General features: G+C 36.7%; 1 protein-coding gene across 2 annotated transcripts in view; it reads right to left on the bottom strand.

Annotated features, from left to right (window-relative positions):
• Positions 1–19,156, bottom strand: part of Zfand3 (zinc finger AN1-type containing 3) — a 275,896-nt gene that overhangs the window by 208,851 nt on the left and 47,889 nt on the right. The window lies entirely within an intron of this gene.

Here is a 19,156-nt window from a genome sequence, read left to right as displayed (position 1 = left end):
TATCACCATGTGAGAAGAGCTGGCATGACTGAAGTATGATAAATGTTCTCCATTAACGATGAATTCGCTGATAATGTGTACATACATCTGTTTTTAAAAAAAATATTCTGATAAGGTACAAAATCTACAATGAACATTGTGAAAGGGTAAGAAACTGCTCAAAGAGGAAAGAATAACTCAGGGAAATAGAGACAAGAAAGAAGGGAAAAGAAAAAAGATATAAATTTGTATATATACACTTAAGATAGCTGAGATGGAAGGGCTACTCGAGACCCGGCCATGGAGGGACTTAGGCAGCGGCACAAGGAGGCAACCCCGCCCTCTCGGCAAGTGCTCCTCGTGCCAGGAGGAGAACCTGTCGGCTGCTCCCGTGAGCCTACCGGTGTGGGGCTGAGAATCAAACACTGCCCCCTTCAGCAACTGGGGACCGAGATCTGAGCGTCTCTTGGGAGGATGACCATATGCAATAGAGCAACTAAAGGGGATTCTCTTCTATGTTCTGTTTGAAGGCAAAGGCTTTTTTCACTGTTATATTTTGTAATGATTGTTGTGCTCTATTCAATATTCTCCTTCAATTGGTTTTACAATGGTCTGTTATTGGTCTGATTTCACTATACCTAATTGACTGGACAACTACTGTGAAGATAATGAGATATGCTGTAGTACCTATTACTACTATCCCAGTGTCCTGCTTTGAAGTTCTGTAGCAATGTCACTACATTGTCTCAATTGGCTTTATCTTGTTCTGTTGTATTTTTACTACATTCTAAATAAAATTTTTTAAAAAGACAGCTAAGATGATTGTCTGTTAATTCTATTAGTTCTTGGAGCAAAACAGTTAACATTCACAGGATTAGATCAATTTTACATGTTTCTATCTGGTAATATGAGTAACTCTTTTGAAGATAACTATGTAAAATAACAAGCTTAGTTATATTCCTACTACCTTGTTTCAAAGGCCTATAGTGTTACAGTTTTGAGCTCCTTGTTATTGTTATTTGTCTCTTATTTCCTGTTTTTCTTGTATTGTTTTGTTTTTCCCTCTAATACAGAAAGGACAGATATATATGTATAGCCTTATACATGCCTAGAAATTCGCCTAAAGAATTTATAAGATTGATATTATTACACGTGAAGATATGAACAGCTAGTTTAAACAAGGCATTATGGTAGCCACTGCTGATTTTCTAGCATCTTGTTTTGAAGTCAAATAATACTTTTATTCTTGTTTTGACTGGTTTTAGTCTGTTTTCTATTATTTGATTTCAATATGTGTGAAGGTATGAACAGCTATTTTGAAGAGAACAAGAGACATTTATGGTAGCCATTGCTGATTTTCCTATTGTCTGGTTTGGAAGGCTTGTAATGCTTTCGTCCATTTGTAGAACTGATCACAGTTCTATACTATGCTGTTTTGTTTGAATTCATAGTGTATGAAGATAGGGACCACTATTTCGAAGAAAATAAAGAGTCATTATGGTAGCCACTGTTGATTTCCTGTTGTCTTGTTTTGAAATCCTATTGCTTATATTGTTTTGTTCTGATCTGCTTTGTTGTTTTGTTTTGTGCTCTTTAAAATAAAAAATAATTAAAAAGGTATTCTAAGTGACATCACCAAGTACCTGGAATGACTCTACAATTTAATTTATTTGCTGATCATTTGCCTTCCACTTATTATTTATAGTAGTATATCAATGGTAAAATCAAGAAATCTCAGAGACATCTTGGTCTAGAGCAACAGTGACAAACTCAGCCTCCGTGTTATTTTTAAGACAAAAGTTGTTAACGGATGAGTTATTTTTTCTAAACAAAACCTCAGTATTCAGGTTTAATTGCAGTGTTGGCACTCTGCAAAAAGTAAGTGGTTTTTGGGTTACACTTTACCTAAAACCATAATGGAACTACATTTTAACAATGTGTCAGAGAACACATAATCTTACCTACTGTAATACTCACTTTTCTGAATCAAAACATACATTTTCAATAACTTTAAAGCCCTGTTTAGTCCCAAACAAATAATACAAATGTTCCAAACAATCCCCTACTTTTATGTAATAGAAGTTCAAAGTCAATCTCTATTACAAGAGCTACACATATGCCAGAAGTCTATACCTCTTTCTGTACCTCTATACCTCCACAGAGCACTAAAGGTTCTCAGTCATCCAAGATTTTCTCCACAAAGTATGACCATAACCTTCAGAAATGCTATCTCAGGAAGCTGCCAGGCCAGGGAAATCTGAACATCATGAACTATTTCTGAGTGGATAGGAGAATAAGGAATAGAAAATGAAAGGGATAGGTCATTTTCATAAGGGGTAGATTTCTAAAAGCTTAGTTGTTCAAAAATACTAGGACACAGAACTCATTTGCAATATGGGTACTTTCCTGTCAACAAGAGACAGACACAAAGAAACAGAGATACAGAAGAAAGAACAGAAAATTCAACGTTAAATTTTCTTCACAGTGATAATATTATTGGTATGATGACATAAAATTATATTAGAATGTACTTACCTCCTGATGTGTTTTTCACACTGACTAGAATTATGATTCATTATTTCTGATTCATTAACCAGAACTATAAGATGTTTGAAATATAACCACATACCTGAACGGAGCTAGTGAAACATTAAACAATCTCTGGCATATTCTGAGCCGAAGTAAATGTTTATGACAAAACACAATTCCAAAGTCATACATTCAATAAATTTTTTAAAAGACACAGAATTTCCGATAGTTAAATTTGCAAATTTGCCATTTGCTGTCCATCATTATAAGTATTACAGACCAAGTATTACAGACCATTCTATTTGCCAATCAAATAGAAAAGAGGAAGGCTGGAGATTTAGCTCAGTTGGTATAAGTGCCTGCCTGGCAAGCTCAAGGTCATGAGTTCAATCCCTGGTACCAAAAAAAAAAAAAAAAAAAAAAGAATGCAAATAGAAAAGAGGGAGGGGGCAAGTATAGACCAGTGAGGTGGCATCTCTGAATTACATTTATCTCTGCTTTCCTTCTCCAGACAAGTACATGGTTAGTAACTAGGCAGGAACTGATCCCCAGAACTAATCCAGAAAGTCCTATCTCCCAATGCAATCTTCTATTCAAGCACTGGAAGTTTAAAGGCCTGGGAAACCACAACAACATATTCTGCCCTTAGTCAAAGGGAGAAAGAAGAGAAAAGGCACACTATATGCTTCCAGTTTGACCACTGCCCCTGCATAACCAGAATTTGGAAAGTCTAAGGTTGAGGGCTTAATCTGGCCTGTCCTCATATCTGGTAAGAGAATCACTGATAAGAGAATCATTGTAATGAACACAGTTAATCCAAAATCATCACTGATCATTTCTATTTTAGTGGGGTTAGACTGTTTAAGTAATATATAAAAAGTAATACTTTTGTTAGCAAAGTCCTATGGTAAAACCCTACCCTCTCTAGCAATGCCTACGTCCAACAACCTGACCACGCAACTAGAAATTTCTGAAAAGCACCTCAATGTCATAGACAAGGCACTTAACCATGCTTCAGAAAACGCAAAGAATTCAACACTGGGCACATTTTGTTCTAACACTAGTGAAATTAAACTGGTATCAGGGCATGAAAAGAACAAAACTGTCCAGAGTCCACTCTGCTAAGCCCTATAATCTTCATGTGATTAAACAAGAGACTTTTAAAATTCATAGTACTTATTTACCGTACATTAACATCCAGAGGAATTATTTTTTAAACCTACTGTTATTGAAATCCTGAATACAGTTTTCAACTCTACCCGTGTGCCAACCTCATCCTTCAATTCTTTACGCTCTCAAAACTGAAATTTCTTCAAACCTCATGAATCCAGAAATAAAAATCCATGAAGGCCCCAAAGACTACAACTTATTTTAGTGTTCTATTAGTATATTCAAAAGTATATGCATCCCAGCACTCCGGAGGCCAAGTCAAAAACATCGTTGCAAGCTGGAAACCAGCCTGGGATATAACTGAGCCTTGTCTCAAAAAGAGAAAAAAAATGCACAGAGCCCTTGCTCTATAGTAGGAGTAGCACATACCTGTAATCCCAGGATTCTGGGAGGCGGAAGCATGAGGATTCCAAATTCAAGCTCAACCTGAGCAACTCAGACCATTTCAAATTTAAGAATAATTTTTTAAAGGACTGAGGATGTAGCTCAGAGTGGAGATAGTAGGTTTAATTGCCAGTACACCAAGCGAGCAAACAAGCACACAAACAAATAAAATAAAATTTTTAAAAAGGCACCATTGTAACAGGTACAATGGCTAGAGATCTAAAAAGAGTTAAGCGCCAGAAGTCCAACTGTTCTATTTTCTATTTAGTAAAAGGGGAACCTTTTACTGCCCAGAACTAACAGTCTCTCTCCAGCCTTTCTCTAGCAGAAAGATAGAACAATCAAATCTAGATCTCTTGCACTAACAATAATTCAGTCTAGCCTGCCACCACCTAGCTCCTTAAGGACAACTATCTGAGCCTTCCCTTGCAGACAATCTGTTTTGAAGCACTAGTACAAAGCAGCAGAGAATCTAATGATGAACTTTTCAGAATATATATAATGGTAAAATATGATCTAAAACTAAATAGTTTTTGAAAAATTACATTACATTATTAAACATATCATTCATGAAAAGATAGATGCAAAGTACCTGAAACTAAGCTCTGAATAAACAATTTTAGGCAAAGTTCTCTCAAAGCTTATAATGCAGACTTTTTAATGTCTTGAAAATATTTTTAGTTCAGAAGAACTGTCCTTCCTCTGAAGCCATTCCAGCTCAATCTTCAGATTCTAAAAGATTCAGTCTATACAACTCTGGAGTATTCAGTGAGGGACTCTCACTGAACTCCCACAACAAGTCATGCACTGCTTGAGATTACAACATTACTAGGCGATTAGAACATTTTTCTTTTTTAGTTCCAAACAAAGAAATTTTTAGATCAAAAAGAACTGCTGCAGCATGCCTACTGATGCAACAGAAGAAAGCAGAGGAAAAAAGCACTGGCTAATACCATGCTGCTACTGGAAAGTTTACTTCTAAAGCTGTGAATATAGTTTTGAAATACGAAGTTTAAAGTAAAATGGACACCCAGTGTATATGTGTGCTCCATTTTTTAAATTAAATCCTTTAATGACTTTTTGTCCATTCACCTTATAATACACCAACTAGTGGAAAAGAAAAACATTTCATTTTAGTAAATGCTTTAGTGACCTAACTTTTAGTGAAAAACATAACCCATATCTCTCAACTGCTAAAAGCTAATGAATGCTTTTTTTAACCGAATATATAAAACATCACACACAGATTTTGCCTGGAATTCTAGGAATACAGGTGGTTAGTACTAATGGCTTGTCCCTGTGTTCAGTCTACTACACAGCTCCCTCAAAAGTTCCAACGAGAGCACCCTCGGCTATCATAACACCACAATATTTAGTTCAAAAGAATTCCATGTCAAATATATCCGGTTCCAAAACTCACACTCTACAACCAACAGGATGAACTTTTATCAATGATAAACTATTATCCATATTAAGAAAAAGCATGCTGATTCAACACAATTATTTGAATTTTTTTTAAATATTCAACTACAGGCAAAATAAAATTTCATTTAGCTAGGTACCTTTGATTACACCATTTAGGCTCTGACACATGCATATATCTATGCACTTTTCAGTTACATACACAAAAAACTTCCATTTCATCACCATAAGAACTAATTGCCCATACTATGCAACTCCATGAGTGAACAAGGATAACAAAGATGGTTCTACTCGATCTCTCCCACTTTTTAAAATCAACTCTCCCACTTACCCATTCCTACCTTGTCTGCCCCAAAACAGTTCTGCATTTGGAATGAAAATTGGGAGTAAAGCAGAAAACTATTCCTGCTGGATCAAAAGAAGAGGGGAAGGAGGAAAAGGCTGCGCAGGAAAGAAGGGGAAACAAGATTAAGAGGAAAGATCAACTCTGAGCAAAACGCTGTTCTTTCTTTGCCACCCAATTTATTCCTTTCAAAGTAAAGAACAGGGGCTGGGGATTTAGCTCAGCGGCATAAGCACCTGCCTTGCAAGCAGGCAGTCGTGAGTTCGATCCCTGGTACCAATAAAAAGGAAAAAGACAAAAAAAAAAAAAAAAAAAAACAAAGTAAAGAACATAAAGATCAACAGTTACACAGGTCATTGAGGTCTGGAAAAAGAACCAATTAGTTTACACAGTCAATTACATAAGCACCAGACATAAGAGATCCTCCTCTGAGGTACCAGACTTCAGCTCTAATCAAAGATACTTGTTGAGATCTATCTGATCAAACCCTATGTGTCACTGACATGGGTGAATGTGTCATGGGGCTGGGAAAAGGTTACACGCAGCAGCACATTACCCTGAGCAATGACACACTTTCCAAGGTGCCTAGGACTTGAGAAGCTTGTCATCAGATAACGTGGTAAGGAAGCAAATTCTTTTTTTTGTTTTAACTGGGTGGGGGGAGACGGTCTTCTTGAGACAGGGTCTTCTTGCTGTATGCGGTTTAGGCTAGCCTTGAACTCACTTTGTAACCCAGGCTGACCTTTAACTCTCAACAACCTTTCTGCCTCAACCTCTTGAGTGCTGGGACTACAAGTGTGCATCACCACACTCAGCAAATTCCCATTTTTATCTCTTATTTTTCCCTTATAGATTACAAGAGACCAATTGTCTCTTTTCTTATTGCTCTGAGAAACCCGACCAACACCACCAGGACAAAACTTTTTCAGAAACCAATTTCCAATTGAACAGCTTCAAACTGCTTTCTTCCTCTTAACATTTCCCAATGTCAAGAAACTATACACCAGGAATCTAAGAAATGATCAATTTCCATTATACTCAAGTTCATATTGAATATCTACAAAGTAACAAATCCTTAGCTACACACTAAGAAGTTTTTTACCCCTAAGCATGGGGAAAATACCAATGAAGAAATGCTCCCAAAGAAAGATGTTATGATTTGTCCACAGCCAGAATAAGCAATAAAATCACCCCTTTATTCCCACTGGTGAATACATTTTCAAGAGTATTCTTAACATACTTACATATACTACTATGCACCTACACAAAACTCTTCAAACTTCCTTTCACATACATAAAGTACCATACCTGCATAAATATACAATACTAATATCCAGTGTTATAGGCAGGGTTTGCAAGGGAATTGATTTAATACAGGACACACAATTTACAGGATCATTTTATAACATCCAGCCAAGAAGTCAAGTGCAGAAGAGTGCAAGAGATTAGAGATCCAAGATTCCCATCAAGAGCCTAGATTTATGGCAAAATTCTGCACGGGTCCACTTAAAAACCTAGAGCCTGGGGCTGGGGATTTAGCTCAGCGGCATAAGCAACTGCCTTGCAAGCAGGCGGTCATGAGTTTGATCCCTGGTACCGATAAAAAGAAAAAAAAAAAATTTTTAAAAACTAGAGCCCATGGCAGTGTCCTCCATGAGTCCAGCTGGAGGCCTAGAGTCTACAACAATGTCTTGTGCAAGTCTGCATTAAGGATCTACACTGGGAAAGCCTAAAGGCCCAGTGGTAGAAGCTATAGTCTTCACCAGTAGGATGAAGGATCTGAGCCAAACAGGCTGAGGGATCTGCACTGGAATCAGGAAGCGACACTCCAGCTAAAGACCAGAGCTCCCCCAAAAAGAACCACAGCCACCCTCAGCAACAGGGAGGACCCAGCTGAGTTCATATCAGGAAAACCAGAGCGACAAGCTTCTCCAGGAGAATAAACAGCATAACCATCTTCCTCTCTCCTGTTCTTTGATGCAGCTCACAACAATCCTCAGGTGGGCTGCCTTCCACAACCAGGATCCAAATTTCACCCAAGTAAATGATCCTTGCAAACGGAATTAACTAATACATTCCAAATTTCAACAATGGAACTGGAGTATTTCTAAAACAAATTTAACAAAGATGAAAAATATCTAAAATAACTAATTTCAATTAACCAGTTTATGTATCTGTATTTTGATCTCAGAAGATAAAAAGCTCATGTAATGACTGTCCCCTTCCATAACTCTGTACAATATCCAATCTACAATGTGTACAAGAGGCCAAATTTTCTTTCTACCATATCCTATGTCTCCTTGCCTCAACATGATGTATGTCCTAATACATACATCATGATTACAGTTCTTTATAGATGTTTTGGCAAACACACTGCAGCAAATCATCAAGAACATTGTACACCATGATCAAGTGGGACTCATCCCAAAGATGGAAGGGTGGTTCAACATACATAAATCCCATAATAATAGAGCCAAGCACAAAAATCATATGATCATCTCAACAGATGCAGAAAACGCTTTTGACAAAGTGCAGCACCCATTTATGATAAAAAAAAAAAACTCTACAGAAAATTGGAATAGATGGTCTTTACCTCAATCTGATAAAAACTATCTATGACAAACCAAGAGTAAACATCATACTAAATGGACAAAAGCTGAAAGCCTTCTCTCTAAAATCAGGAATGAGACAAGGATGTTCACTGTCTCCACTCTTATTCAATATAGTTCTGGAAACTTTAGCTGGAGCAATTAGACAAGACAAAGAAATACAAGGAAAATGGACAGGAAAAGAAGAAGTTACATGTAATTTGCAGATGACATGATACTCTACTTAGAAGACCCAAAACCTCCACCAAAATATTACTAGGCCAGGGATTTAGCTCAGTGGCACAAGTGCCTGCTTGGCAAGTGCAAGGTCATATGTTTGATCCCAGTACCAAACAAAACAAACAAACAAACAAAAAAAAAAAGACTACTAGATTTAATAGGCAAAATCAGTAATGTAGCTGACTATGAAGTCAATACTCATGTATAGCCTTCCCGTACATTAATAAAAATTCACTGCAAGAGAAATTGGGGAAATAAGACCTTTTACAATGACATCCAAAAAATGAAATACCTAGGTATTAATCTAACAAGGACACAAAAGACCTCTACAATGAAAACTATAGTACTCTGAAAAAGAAGATTGAAGAGAATATTAGAAAACGGAGAGACATCCATGCTCTTGGGTTGGAAGAACACACACAGTGAAAATGACCTTCCTTCCAAAACTATTATAGCAGATTCAATGCAATCCCAATAGCATTATCGCACAGAATTAGAGAAAACAATCTTAAAATTCATCTGGAACCAGAAGAGACATAAAGTAGCAAAGGTATAAACTCTTCAAAACATTGGTATAAGCAAAGGCTTTATGAACAAAACCCCAACTGCACAGGAACTATCACAAAGAATTAACCTTTGGGATCTCACCCTATTGGAAAGCTTATGCACAGCAAGAGAAACCACCAAGAGAAAAAAATGTTTGCCAGCTGTACTTCAAGACAAAGGATTACTATTGAGAACATATAAAGAACTCCAGAAAATTAGTCCTCCCAGATTTAAAGACCCAATCCAAAATAGGCATCTGAGATAAATCACACTTCTCAGATGAAGAAATACGAACAGCAAATAAATATATGAAAAAATGTTCAACATCACAGGTCATTCAGGAGATGCAAATTAAAACAACACTGAGATTCTATCTCACCCCAGAAAGAATGGCTGTTATGAAGAAATCAAGCAATAACAAATGCTGGAAGGGCTGTGGAGGAAAAGGAACCCTTCTCCAGCGTTGGTGGGAGTGCAGACTGGGGCAACCACTATGGAAATTAGTGTGGAGATTCCTGAAAAAACTAGGACTAGAAGTACCATTCAACCCAGCTATTTTCCTTCTGGGGATCTTCCCAAAAGAATTTAAAACATCACACCACAGTGATATATTAGCACCCATATTGATAGCACACAATTTGTAACCACCAGATCTTGGAAACTTAAATGTCCATAACTGAGGAATGGATTAAAAAAAAAAGTGGGATTTTTATACAATGGAGTACTATTTGGCCATAAAGAAGATAAACTTGGGGACTTTTATAGGTAAATGAACACAACTTGAGACCATATTCATTAGTGAAATAAACACAAGTGTAAGCATCATATTAACTCATTAGTGTGAGAAGCTGAAACATAGATACATGTATATGTACTCTTAAGTTTAGATAGTTATACTACTGATTGCTCTGTGTTCACTGAAGAGAAACATTTGTGCTGATATTATTTGAACAACTGAATGCAGATGTGCTGTGCTCTGGGTGAATGATTGGGGATGACAATGCCATAACGTATGTACCACTGTTGCCCCCTGATGGATGTGTTTTGAAATTTTTAGTTTTTTCTTCTTTTTCTCCTTAAAATAAAACAGACTGTCGGGGGGAAAAGTTTAAATTGATAAAACTGATTGAAGATAAAATGCTCGCATTATACCTCCTCACAAAGCCCACAACTCATTCCAACCACACGAACCAACACAAAAACTACTGCAATGAAAACACATTCCAAATACACAGCCTTTACGTGCAATAAAAATGGGACTTGTTCGTTTTAACCCCTTTTCTTATTTTCTTCTGTATCTTGTCAGCACATCAAAAAGTGTATTTTAAAACCCTTTTAGACTTGGTTTGCAATAGTGTTGACAGGGATGCCTTTAACTGCTAAGGGAAGACATTCCTCCATCAGCTTGGAGCTGTCAACCACTGACCAGCTCACACCAAGAAACAATGAAAAAAGGTACGCCTATTAAATTTTAAGATAGGGGTGGGGATCAGGGCCCACAGGGTTCCAAAAATTGACACAGAAATGAAAACAAAACTTATTTCATTTCTGCTGTGGCTTCTCTAACAGTATATTAACCTAATGTATTTTTTTTATTTTTCAACAGTAACAATAGATATTACACTGTGTATCATTGTCTCCAAAGTAGTTACTCAGTACAAAAATGATTCTTACAAAAAAGATACAGTGGGGGCTGGGGATTTAGCTCAGCGGCATAAGCGCCTGCCTTCCAAGCAGGTAGTCGTGAGTTCCATCCCTGGTACCGATAAAAAGGAAAAAGACAAAAAAAAAAAAAAGATACAGTGATACATTCTTTTCCATATCCATACACAAACTAAACACTTAAACACTTAGGTACTAACCAAAGACCTCTACAGTGAAAATTACATTTAGCTGAAAAAGAATCCTGTGGGCCCTGATCCCCATATACTAAAAGATAAACTTTTAGTATAAATGAAACAAATTAGCATACACATCAAGTCTTACTACAATGAAATATATAATTTGGGGAAGTATTTTAATTTCTCCCTATTTCCTATTTACCTTTATTTTATTTTGCTTTACATATGTGTGGGTGAGAGAGAAAATATGAAAAACCTGATGATACTTCAGCTTGTGTATCTGACTTCACTAACATTATGTTCTCAAGTTGCATTACCTATGAATGGCTCAAGTTTTTCTTTAAAGCAGGGTGCATAAACACATTTTCCTTACCCTTCATCTGTTGAGTGACACATACGCTGTTTCCAAGACCCAGCTATTATAAGTTATGCCGCTATAAACACAGATATACATATATCCCTGTAACATGATGATTTTAACTCTTGGAAAGATACCTGGGAAAGGGACAGCTGTGTCAAATGGAATTGCCACACTGAATTCCATAGTGGTTGTCCTAGCTTACATAACCACTGTTTTGTTTATCTTTTCTTTGGAAACCACCCAGATGACTCTCCTTGAGTCTCCTCGAAAAGAAGAGCAACTATCTCCATTTTGGATAAATTTAACCTATCTCCATGCACAGGGCTGGCCAGGCTATTTCTTTGTCCCTTCAATTGGCTTTAAGCAATGTAAAATGGGCTGACTGAGAAAGTGATGTGTAAACTCTGAAGCAAGGTGACAGGTCAGTGTTACCCTGCCCAGTGACTTCCTCAAATACATAGCTGAGCCAGGCGGGTTGGAGAACCATGCTCCACGCTGTCGCTGTCACTGGGACTGAGTCTCAAGAAAGAGGCTATGACTTCCCAGGACAAAAATGAAGATACATCAGAATTGAAGCACCAACCCCAAATTATTAGATACTAACCTCATTTGTGGTGTACAGATTGCTCTCTCTGCATTTCTTGCCCTCTGCATACTGGCAGAGGTGATCCCAGGCCTCCTACCTAGTCCAGCTCACAGCAGTCATGGCCATCATGTATTCCAGCCACTCTCACTGTCATTCATCCCCCAGCCCCTCTCCTCATGGAGGATTACTAAAACCTGGGAAGGGATCTGGATAGAGGCTTTTGTTCCAGTGAACCACCATCTTGGCTGGACTTAGGACCCCTTGGCTCCCCATAACTGTGTATATGTCTTAGTGTCTTTCTTCTCACCATGGTTTGCACCAGAGGTAGTAGACTGGAATTAACTCACTAGAATTCCAATAACTTCTCCTTGGGATTACAGATATAAACCTTCTTGGACCATGACGAGGACAGGAAAGGGTTCTGTATATCTCTCATTGCTTAGACAAAATACCTGATGCCCAAAATCAAGGAAGAAAAGGTTTATTTAGTTTACAGTTTATAGAGGCTTCATTTCATAAACAACTGGCTCCAAGGCAAGGTAGCACACAGCAAAAGGGCAACCATTAACTCCACTAACAGTGTAACAGTTTCATCCTTATCAGCATTTGTTATTATTAGATTTATTGATGACAGCCATTCGTAAGCTGAGATCTGTGTGTTTTTAATTCGCATTTCTCTAATGGCCAATAATGGTAAGTATTTTTTCACATATTTACTGGTAATCTGTTCTTCTAAGAAGTGTCTACTCATTGCATTACTTTTGTTTTTTGGACTGGTCTTGCGACATTTTTTTTCAGTTCTTTCTATAATCTTGATGTTAGTCCTGCCCATGGAATAACTGGCAAAAACTGCTTCCCTTTCTGTTGACTGTGTTTTCATTCTGTTGACTGTTTTGCTTTGCTGTGCAAAAGCTTTTTAATTTGGTATCAACTCATCTGTTGAGTCTTGGTATTATTTTTATCACTAGGGTTTTCTGTTTAGGAAGTCCTTGCCGACACCTATGTCTTCAAGAGTTGTACCTTTATTATCTTCCAATAGGTTAAGTGCTGCTGTTTTAATATTAATCTTTGATCCATTTTGATTTTAGTATATGGTAAGATATATGGCTCTTGACTTGATCTTCTGTGTATGGATATCCATTCCAATGTTCCCAGCACTATTTATTAAAGAGGCTATCTTCCAGTGTGTTTTTCACTTCTCTGTCAAAGATCAAATAGCTACATGTGCCTGGGGTGGTTTCTGCTGCTTCCACTCCACTGATCCTCGTACCTGGTTTTGTGCCAGCACTATGCTGTTTTTTGTGAGTTTTTGTTTTGTTTTTTGGGGTTTTGTCTTTTTCCTTTTTATCGGTACCGGGGATCAAACTCACGAATGCCTGCTTGCAAGACAGGCGCTTATGCCCCATAGCTAAATCCCCAGCCCCTACTGTTTAATCTCTGTAGCTTTACAATGTAACTTAAAGTCTGAGATTGTAATGCCACCTGCTTTGCTTTTGTTATCCAGGCTTGCTTTTGCTGTTCTGGGTGTCTTGTGATTCACATAACTTTTAGGATTGTTTTCTCTGAATCTGTGAGAATAACACTGATATTCTGATTAAGATTGTGTAAAACTTGTATATCATTTTTGGAAGTACTGCCACTTTATGTAGGTTCTGCCTATCCAGGAACCAGGGATGTGTTTTCATTTTTTTGACGTCCTCCTTCAGTTTTCTTTTTCAGCTAAATGTAATTTTCACTATAGAGGTCTTAGGTTAGTACCTAAGTGTGTGTTTGGTGCTACTGTATTTACTGTATTGTTTTCCTAATTCCTTTTCCAGTGAGTTCATGATTAGTGTATAGGGATGCTACTGATTTTGGTGAGTTTATTTTGTATCCTGCTACATTGTGAATTTGGGTATCATCCTAAAAGTCTTTTGGTGGAGTTTTGAGTCTTAGGTAAAGGATAGGTCATCCACAAATAATGATATTCAGACCTCATCTTTCCCTACATGTATCCATTTAATTTCTTTCTCTTGCTTGACTGCTCTAATGTTTGGGGACTATGTTAAATAGGAATACTAATAATGGACATCCTTGTCTTGTTCCTGATTTTAAATGGAAGACATTTAGCTTTTCACCATGCAGTATGGTATCGGCAATAGGCAGACCATAAGTGGCCTTATCTTGTTGAGATAAAAATCTTCTACACCAAGTTTCTTCAGGAGTTTTATTATGAACAGATGCAGGATTCTGTCCCAGACTTTTTCTACATTTATTGAAACAACTGTGCGATTTTTGTCCTGCTTCTGTCTATGTAATGATTACATTTATTGATTTGCATCTGTTGAACCATCCTTGCATCCCTGGCATACAGCCCATTTGGTCATAGAGTATAATCCTTTTGATGATTTGTTGCATTCTGTTTACCACTATATTCTTAAGGATTTTTGCATCTATGTTAGAGAAACTGCCTATGGTTCTTTTTGGCTGCATACTTGTCTGGTTTTGGAATCAAGATAATATTAGTTTCCAAGAATGATTTTGGAATTACTCCTTTCTTCTCAATTTTAAAAAGTGTGAGATGTACTGGTGTTAGATCTTTCCTGAATTTCTTTGCAGAATTTGGCTGTGACTCCATCAGATCTTAGGTTTGTCTTATTTGATAGTTTCCCTATTATTACTTCAACTTCATTGCCTGTTATTGGATTGAAATTTTTAAGTCACCTTGGTTCAGTATCAACAATTTAGATATATATAACAATCTCTCCATTTCTTCTGATTTCTCTAATTGTCTGACACATTTGTAAACAAGTTGCTAACAATTTCCCAGATTTCGGAAGTGTTCACCAGAATCTCTCTTCATTTCTAAATGCATTAATATGTGTCTTTTCTTCCTTTTTTGAGTAAGAGTGGCTGAGTTTGTCTTTCAAAGAACTAGCTCTTTGATTCACTAATTCCTTGTATTGTTTTTAGTCTCCAATTCATTAATTTCTGCTCTGATCTTTATAATTTACTTTCTTATACAAGCTCTGAGTTAGGATTGAGACCTTGAGATGCATCATTAGGTTATTTATTTGGGTTCATTCTTTCTGATGTAAGCATTTACCACTAAGGACTTCCCTCTTACAAGTGCAACACCTCCCCCCTAAAAAATTTGTATTGTTGAGCAGAATACTGTATTTATCTATAACCGTTAACTCCATTTGTTGAAGGGTTGTTTCATCTTTGATATTTGTTTTGTTTTGTTGATCTACTTGTGACAGCATAGCACTGAGATACCCCTCCATAACTGTATTCATGTTTATATGATTTTTATGTCCACTGGAGTTTTATGAAGTTGGGTGCACATTATCACTTCCTGTTCAATAATTTTTGTTAGCCATTATGTAATAATGTCCTTCTTTATCTCTTTTGATGAGTTTAGGCTTGACATACATTTTGTCTGAAAATAGGACAGCTAATTCCTGCTTGTTTTGGGGTTTCTGTTATATGGAATATTGTTTTCCACCCTTCAATTTTTAGTCTATAAATTTTTGTGTTAAATATATTTCAACATATCATCCAACTGTTTCTTAATCCATCCTGCTAATCTGTGTCTTTTGATTGGTGTGCTGAGTCCATCTACATTGACAGTTGTAACTGAAGGGTACTGACTTATCCTGTCATTGTATTAACTTTCTGTTACTATTTGCTTTCTTTCTTTACTGTTTAATAGCTGGCTCTACCTCACATACTCATTTTATTGGATCTTTTTGGCATGGTTAAATGCACTGTCTCTTTCCTAGAGAATTTTGGGGCCAATGGTTTGGTGGTCATGGAAGTATCTTATTTCTCCAGTAATTCTGAAAGATAATTTTGCAGGATATAATAGCCTGCACTGGAAGCTGTTCTCCTTGAAAGCCTAACACAGGCTCCCCTTGCCTTTAAAGTTTGTGCTGAGAAATCTACCATAATTTTAATAGCTTTTCCTTCACGGAAAACTACTCTTCTCTAGCAGCCTTTTAAAATTCTGTTCTCTGCTGTATGTCTGGTATTCTAACTATTAAAATATAATTTTTAGATAATTTAATTACTTTAAGTTTTTAATTTAATAATTAAAATACCAGGCATTGAGTCGTTTTTTTTTTTTTCCTGATCATAGCTATCCAAGTGTTATGGTTTAAGTAGAGATGTCCCCCCAAAGTCTCATGCAGTTATGAGGCAGGTTTCTAGAATTTGTGATTAGCTCATGGTCCAATGCTGGGATTATGGGTACGAGTGCTACACCCACCCTAGGGTGGTATGTTCTACATACACTTTAAGGCACAGAAAGAGTTTTCTCTCCATTCTCCTCCCTTTTTGCTCTTGTTGCTTCTGCTGTCTTTTACCCACCATGAACTATTGCCCTCAGCCATGAGCCACTCTGCCTTGGAGCCAGCTGATTATGGACTGAAATCTCCACAAACCATGAGCTAAACAAACCTTTAATTCCTTCATTTTGGGTGGCAGATATTTTGTCTTAGCAACAAGAGAAAAGTAACCAAGACATCGCGGGGTTCTATATGCTTCACTTATCTGTAAAATTCATTTTCCATGTCTGGAAAGTTTTCTGCTATTACTGTGTAAACAGACTTTTTAGGAGGCTGTCTCTCACCCAGGCTTGTGTGAAAGGCTATGATTTCAGTTCTGAAGCTAAATTCTCCTCTTGAGCATTGGTCTCTTCTTCAATCAGGAAGGTCTGAGGGCTGTCAACTCTGTTGCCTTGTGCTATGGAGAACCCACGTACTACAAGAAGATGTTCCCTTGCTGGATCCTCCTAGGCCCAGCCTGGGGCTTGTCAGTTGGCAGCAGAGACTAGAGACAGACTAACCAAATTTAAAACAACCTATTTCCTCCCACCTTATCCCCTTCTTATTAGATTACATATACTACTAAATCAGCAAATTTCCAAATTTTCATTTAGGGAAAAACCTTTTGTCAAATCCATCTTGAACATGAACATAAAATTGAAAAAAGTGATTTTATGAGAAATATTTCTCAAGTTCAAATGTAAAGTGTTCATGTATTATGAAGTCGATAACCAAGGAAAAGTAAAGCTAATTTTATTAAAACAGTGACAGAAAAAACACACCACATAGCTGAAGATTTTAATATTCTTATCAATTGTTAAAACTAGATTTATAAAATAACAATATAGAAGATCCAACAGCACAATAACCTTGAAAAAACTGACATTTATAGAATACACTCAACATACATTCTTTTCAACAAGACCAACATAAATAATTGTTACCATAAAATAACTGTTACTAAACTGCAAAAGAATAGTGGGTTAATGTAACAATACACTTCAACAAAGAAAAATATTGCAAATGAAATTAGAAAATATTTGGAACGGAAATATCAAAATTTATAGAAGCAGTTAATATAGTCTTTTATACCTTTGAATATCAATATGTAGAAATAAGGGACATCTGAAAAGGTGAGACTGTCCTGAAATTCTCCCTCAAAAACTAGAAAAAGAACAAAGTAAACCCAAAGTAAAAGAAAAGAAATAAAAAGCAAAACTTGGCTCATGAGAAAAAGAGGGCAAAGTTGTTTTTCAAAGAAACAACAAAACTGACAAATACCTATTACCAATATCACAAATGAAAAAATAAGTATCACTACAGATCCTACATTAAAAATGGAATTTATCAAAACTGGCCTAATCTGAACTAGAAAATCCTAATGGCTCTAATTCTATTAACTGAAATACTTATCAAACACAGTCTCACAAAGAAAATCACAGACCCAGATAGCTTCACTGGCCAGTTCTCTCCAATTTAGTAAGGAATAAAAATGTCAATGAAACACAAATGTCCTTCCGGTAAATAGGAAAAATATTTACCACTTTTGTTACCAGTATACCACCTTGTATCATAATCAGAGAGAAAACATGAGTATGTGTGAAAATATCCTTAAAATAATAAAAAGAAATCCAACGATATATTTTAAAATATAACCCATCATGATCAAGTGAAGTTCCTTCTGGGACTGCCAAGCTGTTAAACAGCTCTTCATCTATTCTGTATCACTATCTTTCCCACCAAAGTCTAATTCATTCTCATATTCTCCCTCCCTGTCCCTCCCTCTCTCTCAAAACTGTCTGGCTTCCCAGATAAGAAGAAACCTCAGCATAGCAGATAAAATTTTTTTCCTAACCCACTCTGCACAGGAGCACCCTCTGTAGTCATTAACTTCCAATATTTAACCCACTACAACCACCATGCCCTCTGCCCAAGACATGCCATGTCCCTTCATTCACAAATTCCAAATCTCCATCTCAGTTGAATTCCTCTGAAAGCCATCTTGATTTCATCAGGATTTCACTACTCCTCTTTTTGCATTCCCACTGTATTATTTGTAAAACTCAATTACAACAGACATTATCATTACTATTTTGTTTTTCTCTATTCAACTATTTCTCCTACAAGGCAAAGACCACTATTAACAGAAGAAAAGAACCTCACTGAACATTTCAAAAGATTCCTAAAAACCATTTGAGACAAGTCAGTATGTATTTGTGAAGAAAAAAACAACTCTCAGCAAATTAAGAATTGAAGGAAAGTTCTTCAATCTAATAAACATGTCTAACAAAAACCTACAACTAACAACCTACTTAACTTCCAAGTAGCACGAACCACAGTACCAATGCTCCCATTTATCTATGTCCTCGCAGATTTTCACAAGGATCTTGTGTTTAAAAAAAAAAAAAAACACGGTTTTTTTGTGTGTGCCAATTGATGTAGCAGCAACTCTGGATCAGAAATGTTAAACGATGCACCAAACTAAGAAAGCTTCCAGGCTTTGACCTAGAAGTATTGTTCCATTAGAGTAAGCTGTCTCTTGTCTTTCCACTGGATCACAGGGACAATTAGTCCCTCCCACAAAGCACATTTTGTTAGTCTTCCAAAGATGGAGTGTTGGCCATGTGTCAATTCTTAATGTTTGCTAGCAAGGACACTAGTTTAAGTGGCTATAACAAATACCTCATAAGATATTCAAAAGAGCTATTATTTTTTCATTAGTTGGTCAAATAAAATAGGGCAAGTTCTACTTACACAGAATGAAAACCTTTAAATCCACATTAAGAACCCACATTACAACCTCAAATCCCCTTTTCTCAAAATGGCTATGTACAAGAACAGGTCCTTCAAGGGCTTATCT

Source organism: Cavia porcellus, unplaced genomic scaffold (genome assembly GCF_034190915.1).
Source record: "Cavia porcellus strain 051 isolate PalLab524CR breed Dunkin Hartley unplaced genomic scaffold, mCavPor4.1 scaffold_28, whole genome shotgun sequence".
In the NCBI taxonomy this organism is placed as follows: domain Eukaryota; kingdom Metazoa; phylum Chordata; class Mammalia; order Rodentia; family Caviidae; genus Cavia; species Cavia porcellus.
Note: the sequence above shows the minus strand (reverse complement) of the source record. Positions and strands in the feature narration are given on the sequence as shown.